At 42.7% G+C, this 14,046-nt stretch overlaps 1 non-coding gene across 1 annotated transcript; it reads left to right on the top strand.

Moving 5' to 3' along the window:
• The first annotated feature begins 9,749 nt into the window (after positions 1-9,749).
• Positions 9,750-9,876, top strand: LOC141568375 (small nucleolar RNA SNORA25). Its single transcript, XR_012491519.1, has one exon. It is a non-coding gene; the product is annotated as a small nucleolar RNA SNORA25 (small nucleolar RNA).
• The last annotated feature ends 4,170 nt before the right edge of the window (positions 9,877-14,046 follow it).

The following is a 14,046-nucleotide window of genomic DNA, read 5'->3' as shown; positions in this document are numbered from 1 at the left end:
ATCTTAACTGGCCAAGTTAGTATAGCTATAGCTGTGGCCTTGACTTTTCTTGGGTGTTGGATATAGACCTGTTTGGGGTAGCTTCTCTGTGTGTAGTGCCAAGACCCTGTGATGAAAAAGCTGGTCTTAGTCCCTGCCCCTTTGGGGCTCTGTTCTCTTATGCTGGCAATGATGATGGCCATATCCGGTGGCCCACAGTAATGCACCTCTGATAAGGAAAAGAACACCACTGGCCTTCTCATGCTCTCAATGTGCCTTTGAATTTCCCCTTAGTACAGACAGCCTCAGGCCAACGTCTAGGCTCTCATCTTTTCCCCATGTGCCTGGAGGCCACATTCTGAGATGAGTGGTCAGCTGGTAAAAGCCTCTGGGCAAGTTTCCAGAAGGAACTCGGGGTGATCATCACAGGGTGATCCCTGTAGCCTCCCTCAATCTAGGCTCTGATCATGTCTCCTCTTCCCCAGGCTCTTGGCTGGGGAATGTAGGGGCAGTAAACACCTGAAACAAGATGACTTTGTATTGATGAGCTCTAGGAGAGAAATGGCTTTAACACTTGCTTCACAACTTTTCCCAAGGCTTTGTTTTTGCCTAGTTGAGAGGACTTTCCCAAGAAAGACCCTGCAGCATAGAATGAGTGCCTCAGAAGCAGACCTGGAAACAAGGATTTGAGGGGAAGTGGTTTGTTTGGAAGGTGAGCCGAGGGGAGGGTGGAAGTGAGAAAGAATGGGAAAGAGGTGACATAGGTGCTACTGAGTAGATTTCCACTAGGGGCCCCTGAGGCTCAGTCCCATGGAGAATTCTAGGAAATAATGTAGAACATGCAGCGAAGTGCCCTGCTTCCCCCTTCAGCTGAGAAGCTGAGGTACCCACTACAGGACTCCATCACTGTCCATGGGCAGCTTTCAGGGGCATTGGCTCCCCCTTAAGGGAAGCACAGGTCCTTACAGCAGGGTGCCATGGGTGTGCCCAGGAGTGGTGAGGGCTGAGGGAACCTGAGCCGGGAGCCAGTAGCATTAGTTCCCATCTTCTAACTCCTAAAAGGGTTTCCTCTCTTTGAGCCAGATCAAAGAAGCCCAGATAAGACCCAATTAGCCTGGAAAACTCTAAATGCCAAAATATCATGATGTATCACAGTCCAGAGCAGATGTAGGATTCAGAAACCCTGCATGATTTCTCAGAATCAGGACCTGCCAAGAGCAACTCTCATTTCAAAGAGGGTCCAATTTCCTCTGAATGGTTTATTGAAAAACACATATGGGGAGAAATTATTTGAGAGCAGCACAGAGACTTCAAATCCACACACAAAGAGAGGTGGTTTCTGTTTCACAGAGGTATCTTTATGGGGTGTCCCAATTGCCATCTTCAGAGTATTTGTAAATTTGCTTTTAATTTTGAGGTATTACTAGGCAACATTTTAAGTAAAATTACCTGGATTTGATTTGTGGAAGTGTGGAGAGAAGTCAGCCCAGTTGATCACTTTTAACTGGTGCTTTTACATGCTTGTTTGGAACAGCTCTCTGGTGATCTTGGACTAGGCAGAGGAAAGGCGACACAAAATAGTCTAGACAAACTGTGAAGCTTTGTGGTTCTCAATTTGCTTTTATGAAAAAGGCCAGCAATTCTTTCCACGTGTGCACCATTGTATGGTTTGCTGAGCACTTCAGACACCATGCCCCTTGGTCCTCACAATGGGCAAGGCTGTGAGTTACTTTATCCTTGTTTCACAGAGAAATCAGCAGGTCAGGGCAGGACAGGACCTGCTCACCCAGAAGAAGAAACTTGGCCCAAACTGTCTCATGATCATTGGCAACCAGGCACTGCCTGGCATATAATTCGTGCCAAGTAAATGTCTGAATGGTCAGATTGTTGTTTAATGTGGGTCTTTCTACCACAGAAGTATCATGAGTGGGCATTAGCAGAGAACCTGACAGGCAGCAGGAGGTTCGAATTGATGTTCTTTACGGTTTTTCGCTTTTTATTAATTTATTCATGTGGCAAAATGGTTCTCACCAGCTGCTCCCCTATCTGGTGGCCTTGTCTCTCCATAGTCTATCAGGGCATTTCATTAATGAATTGTCTTCTGCTGTGCTAAAAGCATCTCAGTGACACCTGCCCAAAGATGTGCACATGTCAGTGAGACACTGAAGAGAGAAAACATCATCAAGATCCAGCTGAATGATACCCATAGTACTGGGTATCTGGCTGTCGTGAGGGGCGGCCTGCGGGGTCTCTGGTCCCGCTCCCCACATAAGAACGCAGGATATGGTGAGGCCAAAAAGGAACACCCACGGAGCCATAGGTAGGGGAGTCATACCGCTATGGTCTCACTGGAGGCTGGGTTCACCGGACATGCGACCTGCTGTCCACCTTTCCGCCAACCGACCAACGACTCTCCTCCACTCTCCTCGACTCTCTTCCGCTCTCCTCGGCTCTCCTCTTCCACTCTCTGCGGCTCTGCTCGGCTCTGCTCAGCTCCTCGGCAATCCTCGGCAATCCTTCGTAGCCACAGCAGTTATACCAGCGGCCAATCGGCTAACCGGCGACAGCCGATGGCCAATCAGCCACAGCCGACGGCCATCCACCACCCGAGCCAGCACCCTTCCACGTGAGGCTGAGAGCCTGTAAACTACTCTCTGGGGCTCTGTCCCCACACTGGCACTATGATAGGCATGTTTAAGATGGCCTTCTTCTTTCTGGCTAGGGAGGCAGACTTCCTAGCAGACCCGGAAGGATTTCATGCCAGTAGACACCCACCCTGTTTACTCCATGGCCAGCCTAACTAGACCCCAACACTCCCAGAACAGTAGTGAGAGGAAAGGGTGAATGAATAAGGAACTGGAAAACTCTACTGAGAGGAATAGATACTAAATACTAGTATGGTTGCTAGTTCAAGAAATTCAAATAAGACCAGAAGACTTCCAAGTTGCCTTTTGGTAATTTCAGTACTCCTGGCAATTGCTCAGCAGGCAGAGACACACTTTTCCAGAACTACTGCACACATGAGGGGCTGCTTCTGCATTGTGTTTCTGATGTTGGATAGATAGGATTTTTCTTAATTATTGATGATATCCTAGGCAAACTTCTGGTGAGAATCAGGCAAAAATATGTCCAGTGGTTCTATGCCTTACTGTAAATGCCCACAAGCACTATTCCCCCCACCCCCGCCGAATCTCACTTGTTTAGTGAAGAAGTTGGGAAGTGTGGAAATGGTCAGTGTAAGGACAGAGCCCCAGAGAGCAGTTTCTAGGCTCCCGACCTCACATGGAAAGGTGCTAGCTCAGGTAGTAAATGGCCATCAGCTGTGATCAGACAGCCATCAGCTGTAACTAGTTGGCCATCAGCTGTAACCAGCTAGCCGTTAGCCACTAATATAACTCCTGGGGCTACACTAGCAAGCATGGATTGCAGCTAGCAAGTGTGGTTGGCAGGGAAGCGGCCTGAGGATTGCGGATCGTGTGGCTCCTGCTTCCTCTGTCTCCAACCCAGCCGCCAGTGAGAATATAGTGATATGAACCCCTATTCATGGCTCTGTTGGTGTTCCTTTTCGGCCTCTCCATATTCTGTGTCCACCCGCCGAGAGTGGGACCAGAGACCTGCATTATAGTCATTCTTACACAAACATTGGTAACTTGCCCAGGACTGCACAGCAGGAGTCACCTACAGAGCTAGGGTTTAAATCCAGTTATCTAACTCCAGGGCCTTTCACTTGCTTAAAACCGTGCCTGATCCCTTTCTGTTCTGGGCTGGAATTGAAGGCAAATGAGATTTTTTAAAGGGAACTGTTGGAGCATATCTTTGCATGCCCCGCACCCCCCACACGCACCCCCCCCCCCCCCGCCATCAGTTTATACCAGTGAAGAGGTATAGCCCCGGACTCAGAGTCCTCCCTGCTCCTTCTTCTGTGTTGGGCCTCGGGGTACAGCACTGCTGACGCTTCATCCAGGAACCCATGGGGGACAGGCACTGTCTGTGTGTGAAAAGTAAATGACCTTCTCCTACATCCCCTCTACACCTGAACCCATTCTCTATCTTCTGTGAAGCTTCTAATGGCATGATGAGGATGGGGTCAGAATATCCTGTTTTCAAGTAAACTGTCTGCAGCATCATGGTCCTTCGGAGGACCTCTCTGCTCCAGCCTGACTGCAGCGCCGTCTGGAGGTACACACACCACATGGTACCTGCCCTTGGGCCAGTGTTGTTCCTACTCTGTGTCCCAACAGCTTGGCATGGTGTAGCTCAGAAATGAGATACACGTGCTGATTATTGGTTAAATGAATAATTGGTTAAATGAATGAATTATTCGTTGAATGAATAAAACCTGTTTTTCTCAAACAACAGGACACACGGCCGACCACTTCCAGACACCTCTCAATGACTTGGGGCTGAGCTCAGGTTGCTCCCGCAGGGATTTATTAATGAGCAGCAAACCTGTGTCCATCCCTGGGCCCGGCTTCTGATCTTGGCATAGCTCTGAAGGATCAGGACTCTGCGGCACCTGCTTGGCCACACCCAGAATGCTGGTTATAGCTGGACATTTAGTTTTCTCTCTAAACCTTAAATAACACATGTGCATGCATACAAATCAGTAGTATAGACTAATCTTTACAAGTCATGAAGTATGACTCTTTGTGGTGAGAAAGAATGAGGAATGACCTAGGCCACTGGTTCTCAAACTTGAGTGGGCATCAGAATCCCCTTGAGGCCTTGTTAGCACATCGGTCACTGGGACCGATGGGGGTGGGTCTGGGGCCACCCAAGGACTTGCATTTCTAGTAAGTTCCCAGATGCCGATGCAGCTATTCCAGGCACCATATCCAAGACCCACTGGAACAAACCTACAGCAGTGTGGTGCCTCAAAACCTTAACCATTCCTTCCCCATAATGCCAAAGAACTCATTGGACAGAGGCCAGTTCCTTACAGTTTCTGAGATATAAAAATTTTGAATATCAACTATGGGTTAAAGACTGGAATTAATATATGATTTTTATGTTTCCACAATCACCTTCTTGGGATATTGAAGGATCAGCAACTAAAATGAGGTACTGGTCCCTCTTTATGTCCCCTTACTCCCAAAACAGACAATCAGAAGAGAGGAAAGAGACTCCTAGAAAATGGTTGGTGGGAGCTTTTAAAATTCTAACTCTTGTGTGTCTAGAAGCAACTGATTAAATAACATCTTTTACAACCAAAATGGAACATAAAGAAACCATTTGAAATTTCTCAGTTATCATGGTCATCATGCCAAGCCACAGTAAAATGGATCTTAGCTTTCCAATTTTAGAAATTGCCAGAAATGCTATTTGGATTAATTTCTACTTGAGAGTTGGCTAAAACTGGCCATATTCTCTCATACCTCAGGATAAACATCATAGCATTGTCATATAAATCTATATCCCCTTAATTAGGTTAAAATATACCTTTTGGGGAAGGGGAAAGATTTTGTTTTTTATAGCTTACTCCCCAAATATGTTCACACACAAGCAGTTCAACTTTTCTTCCCTCCCTATTCAATGTGAATCAAACTAAATTTCTACATTTTTGGAATTGTATTAAATTGTACTGCAGTCTTCGGTTACATACACATAAAATTAAATTAGCATTTTTTGTGGAAATTTTAGTATATATAGGTTAAAGAAAATAGCATTTAAAATGACATTTTTAAATGTCAGTACGTTGTAAGAAACAACAGAAATTCAACTTTTTAAGCACAGCCCAGTACTACCACAGGACTGCATCTTACTACTTTCCTCTATCAATATGTTACAGTGCAAACATAAGTAAAGCTTATTCTTTACAATAGATTGACACTCAAAATGCGTGTGTACAGAATGTCTACAAAATAAATTAATAAACCTTTGAAATAGAAGATTAGAACTAAAGCCAATTCTGGGAGGGGGGGCGGGAATCACCCTAATTGCTGATGCTGATACTATTTTCTGAATTAAAAGTATTTTAAGTTCTTAGCCAATCAGTTCAAAACTGAACTTTTGTGTTTTCAGAAAGAGCTAAACTAGGGCAATGTAACCAGAATAAGTTCCCAGTCCAGCTCCAGTTTTGTTCAGGCATCTACTCCTTTTCTGACTCAGAGGTGATGACTCCACCCCACTGGGGGGATATGTGGCTGGTCTCCTGTCCACAGCAGTCTGTTGCTTTTGCCAAACTGGGGTAGGGCTGTGCACCGGACCAGACCTGACCAGCATGTCATGGAGCGATGACTACTGGGGCTCCTGGAAAAGTTTTCCTGATTCTTAAGAAGGAGTCACATAAAAAAGGTGGTCTGTTTCTGTCCCTGGACACTTGATGTTAGATGTCTGAATTTGACATCCAGAGCTCTTGGGACCATCTTACAACCACATAGGGAGCCAGTCTGGGACAATTCCAGCTCAGACAGGATGACTTAACAGAGTGGGGAAAAGATCTTGGGTCTTGGTGCCATCACTGACTATTGAATCAACCATCCTGGAAACCTGCCAGACCCTCAACTGGCTCTTTTTTGATGTAAGAAATTACATCAGATAAGATGCTTGTGCCTATGAGAAAAGTTTTATTTTGACTGTAGTGAAGGAATCATGGAAAATACAAATACAATTTGGAATTTAGAGATTTCATGGAACCAATATTTTGTCTGTTTCTGTTCGTATTCATTGCACATTTTAAAATAAGCTCTTTGTTGAGTCATTCTTAAGAAGATTTACTGCATTATTAAATGGTACCCCTAACCTATGAGTTTTTCTAGGTTGAAAGATATTTGTATATTAGGTTTTCCAAAAATGGCTCACATATTTAATAGCTTAATTGGCTATTCAACACAGACCAGGTTTCTTTATAACTTATCTCACTTTTAGTGTCTTTTAAAAGTGTGAAGCAAAAAGAACAGAAAAAATTGTATGTCTTGGTATTTATTCCCACATATGACTGGGTTATTTGGTGATTGAGATCTAATGTGCTACAAGTTTTGTTAAAGTTCGTGACATAGTTACTGTATCACCTTGCCAGAAAAATTCCCTGATTTTGAAACTGGGGACCCTATTGCTCTTAAACTGGAAATGTGTCTCACTTCATTCCTTCTGCTCACTGTGTCTCCTTCTCTCCCTGTTTACATACTGTATGAAGAATGGATTTCTTTTCTTCTCAGGTGTTTTTTCATTACTCCCATCTTATCAACCCTATTTCAATGTAATCAACCTTGTGGGAATGTGGAAAAGACAATACTAGAGTCTAAATGTTTTGTGAGAGTCACAGTTTGCATGTCTTTTCTCTCATTGTTAAACCACATGCTCCAAATTTTGTTTAGCTTTGTTTTTGCTTAGAAACTGTGGTCATGGCAGCATTGAGGAAGGATACTCACCTTGTCTTATATTGAAATTTGATCACGTCAGTGATGTACAATATAATATGGCAGTGTTGACAACTTCTTGGGGTGACATGCTGGATGTGTTGAGGATTTGAGGATTGCACTTCCTAAAGTGGATGTGTTTGGGATGGGCAGGTTCTGATCACTGTTTGTCTTCACTAATGTTTCCTCCTTTCAAAGAGTAAAGTGAGACACTCCCCATCCCTAGTTGGGGAGGCCACAGTCTTAATGTCAATACTCACTTGAATATTTATCAGTGATGTTAAATGATAACTAATGAATCAATATCAGGCAAGACAAGAATGAAACAGGCTGCATGGGTGAGCATTAAGCAAAAATAACAATGATGAACTCTCAAGTGCTTAGCACTTTCTGGGCCCTCTATTCAAGGTTTGTCTGAGCCAACTGGGGTAACAGACCCATCCTCTTTGTCCCAGTGATTGAGTCAATGTATACCTGTCAATCAGCCTTTCCCCTCCTTTAAGGACTCACTCAATGAAGAATGGCCCCACGTGGAGCCAGTAGGACATGAAGGAAAATTCGCTAGGGTCTCTTCTCAAATTGCCCCAAGTCATCTAACTGGTAAGTGGAGAAACCAAGATCTAGCCAGAACAATCTAACTGTAAAACCCACATTATTGGCTGTCAAAGTAGGGATATAGGTAGGGAGAGAAATGGAAAGGGGCAGGGGTTTGAGATGGCTTGTTGGGAGCTGCCAAACACACAGTTTTTTCTAGGGCCATCTTGGCCTTACCACTCAACCATCTATGTCACACCTTTTTGGAAGTTGTGATTTCAATTTAGCCTCCAAGTAATGTCATGTGGGGAAAATTATTGTATTTATGGTTTATATATGACAATTATAGATTCTGAATTTTCTAGGGAGACCCCAATTCTTTCTCTTACTTCTCTAACACATTTATTGTCCACGTTTTTGCTTGGGAAAGTATAATAACTATATGAACAAATTTAGAGATTTTATGTATAAATGACAGAAAGTCCCATGCAAGCAGGTTTGAACAATAAATGACATTTGTTTGTTCCCCTACCTAGAAAGTCCAGGGACCAGCAGACGGTTCCGTTCCATGTTGGTGAGATTTAACAACTGGGTTAACAACACCATCTGTCCTGCCTTCCTCCTACCTTCTGTCCTGCTAGCTCATCCAAGGGCCCTTGCTCTTCAGTGTGGCTGCAACAATTTTGAGCTTCACACTCACACACCTTGCTGTCCAAAGGGAGAGTGCTTTGTCGAGGGTCTTGCCCTCATGTCTCATTGTCCCAGACTGAGTTACATGTCCATTCTTGAACCAGTACTTAGAGAGATCACCATAGCAGAGGAGGGTGAATGGTTGTCCTCATTGACTGAGACAGTCAGGCCCCACCCCCTTAGCCCCTTAGCTGTTCCCCAACAGAGGAGAGTAGAATGGATGCTGCAGTCAAGGGCAAAAGTGACTTCTCTGTCTGTATCTAGATCTATGTCATATGGTGCCACGCCCTACAGGAAAATTTAATACTATGCAGTATTTTCGTTTAAGATAAGTCACTTTTGAACTCACCCATTCAGAAGGGTCAGTCGTAAATCGGCCTTGCATAAACCTCCATTGGCCCCCAAACTCACAGAGTCCCTGGGCTTTGCTCCTTGAGTATTCCTAGACTGAGAGATTTTATGGGATTTCTCAGAGCAAATACATTATCTACAAGTGCACTTTGCATGCATCAAAGCATGAGAATAATAAAGAAATATAAGACACATGAGGCAACAGCTAGAATCAAATCAAGTTGTGGACAGAACGAAACCTTGAGTGCACAAGAACATGAAGACAACAGGTGGGGGAATTAATGGGAAATAAACACTTTTCTCAAATGATTCTGGGGCACGGGTCGAATTCAAGGTCCTTCTGCCAGGTGTGTAGACTTGTATGTTTATTGTTGCTCCGTAACTCAATGCCAACCACATGCCTGGGGTGCCAGCCATCATTTAATTGGCCTTGACAATTAAGCATGGGAATTTTACCTCTTGAAACCCTCTGTCTAAATGTGACCAGAACCCTGTTGTTATGCAGTGTTCCCTGACTGATTGGTAGGCCCCAGAGCACCTGAATTGCAGCAGCAGGAGTCCATTCAGCATTCTCCTCCAGGTCAGCTGTGCATCATCCTGACTGTCCTGGCACAGTCCCTTCATAGTAGCCCCCCAGTCTGCCTATGGTGTTCACAGCTACATGTGGTCTCAGGGACAAAATGTGATCCATCTGCATCACAACCATCAAAAGCACTTATGTATTTGCTTATTCAGCTTCCAAAATAAATTTTATTTCCAATTTTGAATGTACCAGATATTCCTTTTGAAAAGCATGAAAAATAAAAAAAGTATATATTTTTAAAACTCACCACATATACATCATTTCAAAGAGAGCTTGTGGGATCAAAACCAGGAGCTCTTAATTCTGTGACCAAAGATTGAAGTTCTCCATAGGATATAATAGTCACTCAATAATGCTACGTTGTCCTGAGGAGATATAAGATCAATGAAAAAGAAAAAAAAAAAGAAAGAAAAAAACAAAAAAAAACAATCACCACAAAAATAAAAAGTTCTACCAATGATTTCGTGCATTTTTTCTCACTTATATTTTTCCAATTTGGTAAAAATTTCTTCCTTTCCTACCAGTGTTTTCATACACTATATATTTCATACATTATATTCATAGACAAATCATTTTATAAGTGTGTTCCATTTTTCAGTTTGCCTTCAGTCTGCACAATACAAAACTTTCATAAACATTGCTTTACTAATTGCATATTATTTTGTGTAAGTGGACCATAACCAACTCAGTCATCCTTTATTATGACATTTAGGTATTTGCAGTTGTTTTCTATTTTATAAACATGGCAGTCCATTTTATAAAAAATGTACTTACAGAATGTAGTTAATGCATTTCAGATTATTTTCTTAGGATGATTTCCCCAGATATGGAGTCAATGAAGTGGAGGTGTGACTTATTCATATGTGCAATAAGAGAGGAAGTGATATGCCAGTGATCCTGGGTCTTGGGGGAAAGTCCTCTAGAGTTAGTCCCTAAGTTAGAAATTCACCAGACCAGATGTTTTCAGCTGTCAATGTTTTTGATCAAAGTCACAAAAGTTCTCAAAATTTATATTTTCAAGTTTTGTACAGTCTTTGGAAATAAATGAAACTTGCAATTTATAATTCATGGTTTGTTTTATGGTATGATCTATGGTACTCTTTCTTTTGAGGGTGAGATGAAGTGAAGATTAGCATTGAGTGACTTCTTTCAGATTGGTGGTGGCATCTTTATCCATGTTCCTCACATAGACCTCTCTTCCCCACCCAGCCCTAGCTTACTTGTGTGTGTGCACACATGCGCATGCACGCACGCACGCACACACACACACACACACATACACACACTACACATGATGACACAACTCCACACACTCACACTTATTAGGATTGCCAAATAAAATACAGGAAGGTATAGGATGCCCAGTTTAAATTGAATTTCAGATAAGCAATGACTAATTTTTAGTATAACTATGTTCAATGCAATATTTGGGACATACTTAAACTAAAAAATTATTTGTTGTTTACTGGAAATTCAAATTTAATTGGGGTCCAATATTTTTATTTGCTAAGCCTGGCAACCTTAACATTCATACAATCATTCACACGAAACATACACCCACCCACATGTACCCACATGCATTCACACATACACACTTATACCACACACCTTTTTTTCTTTGCATTGTATGTTCAATTTACTTGCTTACTAGAATATAAATGGGTATCAGAAACCCTCAGAAAAACAATTACATGGCAATAGCTTAATATATACTTTTTAAATAATTGGTTTAACAAAATTACAAACAAACTTCACGTCTTATAGGTGACCATCTTATTAGAGTTTTAGAAAACGATCTCACTGTGTGGAAGTTTCTAGTGTCCAAGCTGAGTTCCAAATTCTGGTAGTGTGGTCATTTTCACAAAGGAAGCTGATTCAGACAGCCCAGGTCTAGGGCCATTGGCCCCGACTGGGTAGCTCTCAGATCACCCTGCAAACATTTTCCCTTATACTTCCTAATTTTTTGGCATGTTGATTTAACAGAAAGGGGCGTCAGCCCACCTGGGGTTTCTTTGGAATGGATTGCTTCTTTTCTTTTTTTATAAAAATAAGCGAATGTCTTTATGTAGCTGGGCCAGACCATGAATTCAGCGGCCAGGCCTCACTTTTTCCTGGGTGTGTTCATAGAAACAGTGTAAAGCCAATCATGTTAACCGGCAGTGGCCCCTGACCCAGCTTGGCCTCCCCACATGGCTCCAAGGCAACGTCTACCCCCTCTTCTTTGTCCTGGGCCCTCAGAAGTGCTGGTCAAGTGGGCAGGCTTGCTAGATCTTTGATGAGTGAGTGAGTGAGTGAGTGAGTGAGTGAGTGAGTGAGTGAGTGAGTGAACAAGAGCGTGGGTTCCAGTTTCTTTTGATCTCTTTATAGCCTATAATTCTGACCATGGAGCAGCAGTGCTCCTGGAGTCAGAAACCATTTCATTTCAAATAACTGGGTCCATTATGTCAAGGACATTTAAAAATCTTAATTTGTGTATAATTCCAAGAATAACTCCAGGAAGACTGCACTTGCCCTTTCTTGGTATAAACTGTAGTTGTGTGGTATAGTAAGTAGCAAACCAGGCCAGGCAGCCAAAGGACCCCATCTCAAACTATTTGCATACAACTGCTTACTTCACTGACATGCAGGAAATGAAAAGGAAGGAACCACAGCTTGTGAACTCACGGGGTGGTCAGAGGACAGTGATTTTGGGGGTGCAAGCAAGGTGTGAAGGTATTCTTTGGGATTGCTGAGTGGGTTAAGCACAGAGTAATAGCTTTTCTAAGGACTTTTTACACTCACACTGGTTTGAGCTACAGGAAAATGAACTCCTTTACTCAGACCAGTTCCCTCCCATTTATTTGACAAAATTGAAGATCTGTAGATGTGGCTCACAGCAATGCAATTGCCATCACAGGAAGACTATTCATTCAGCCACAGGACTTTTCCTTTTCTCCAGGGAGCATGAAGACTCTCTCAGCATTTATGTCATTAACCCCCATAAGAGCCTGGTGAGAGAGAGAAGTGCCAAGAAATACAATCCTTGTCCCCTACAATGCAAAACAGAGATCCAATCCACCCAGCCAGGTTCAAAGGAAACTGAGAAGTGAGAGGAGACCTTGGTGCCTTAGCCCCAAGGCACATGGCTCCAGGTTTCCAGTTCGCCCATCTCAGGCTTTTCATGCGATATACAGCTTCGTTCAAACAAACACACCCAAACATCTAATAACTTTCTGAAATCCACATCTAAGTATAGACTTGGACCTTTTGGCCCCCAGGAGATCTGCTAACATGTGCCTGCTTTCTTGCAGAAAAACCCATTGTCACAACATCATGGACTTTGTTCATGAGAAAAGACAATTGTTTTATCTTACGAGAAAGGCTATTGGGGGCAACAGAGGACAATTTGGCTTTTGTCTTTAATTGGTGATGTTTCCACATACATACAGAGCAACATCTACTCATCTATGGAGAGGCTTTGGCAAATTTGAGTCATCCAAATCATTAGTGATTTTTAAAAATAAAGAGAAAAGCTGGGGGAGGCCTCAGGGAGAGGTGACCCAACTCTTCACCCCAATCCTGAGCATGGGCTGCACTTAGTGACTTGCTTTCAAAGAATAGAATATAGAAAGGGGAGAAAGTAGCTTTAAAGCAGCCAGATGACAAAGGTTACCACCACCAGACGTCTTGCTGACATGTCCCATTGATTGATTGTTGAGAAGGGGACTTTGCCTCTACGGTCTTCCTCCCCCAAACCCCATCACCCCAGTCTAATCATGAGAAAGACACCAGACAAACCCAAGTTGAGGGAGCTTCCATAAATGCCTGCCCAGTGTTCTTCAAGATCTTCAAAAACAAGGACAGTTGGAGAAACTGTCATAGACCAAAGGAGGCTAGAAAGATGACTAAATATAATTTGGTCTCATGGATAAGATCCTGTAACAGACAAAGGACATTAGGAAAAAAGCTAACAAAATCAGAATAAAGTGTGACTTTAGTTAACAGTTATGTACTGATGCTAGTTCCTTAGTTGTGACACATGTACCAAATAACATAAGATAGTGACGAACTAGATGAGGAAAACACAGAAAATTTCTGTACTATTTTTGCAATTTTTCCATAAATCTAAAACTATTCTAAAATAAAAAGTTTATTTAAATAAAAACAATAATAGAAAGGGGTGGTCCTGGCAAAGGTAGTGTATAAGGCCAGTGTTGACAAGGTGGTTTTTAAGAATTTAATATAACAATCAAAGCTCTTGAGTTATTTCTAAGTTATAGAAGACAAGAGGGTTTTGAAAGAAGCTGGTGATAAAATCCCTCAGGACAAAAAGCAGTCACATCATGTTAATACATGCAAATAGGAATACCGAATACTGAAACAATGTGACGTCCAGCCTCTTGGTTATCATGTTACATAGGCTGGGGTACTAGTAGCTGAGGATACTTCTAATACTTGCAGAAAAGCCTGCACGGCTGTGCAGAACTAACTCCAAGGGGTCAGTGTAAACTTCTGATTACACATAGTGGACTGACCACAGTTTTTTTCTCCCTCCCTCCCTAAATTACCACA

This window comes from Rhinolophus sinicus, chromosome 13 (genome assembly GCF_057876585.1).
Source record: "Rhinolophus sinicus isolate RSI-liver-muscle chromosome 13, RSI-T2T, whole genome shotgun sequence".
NCBI classification, from domain to species: Eukaryota; Metazoa; Chordata; class Mammalia; order Chiroptera; family Rhinolophidae; genus Rhinolophus; species Rhinolophus sinicus.
The sequence above is the reverse complement of the archived record's forward strand: the minus strand, read 5'-3'. Positions and strand labels throughout refer to the sequence as shown.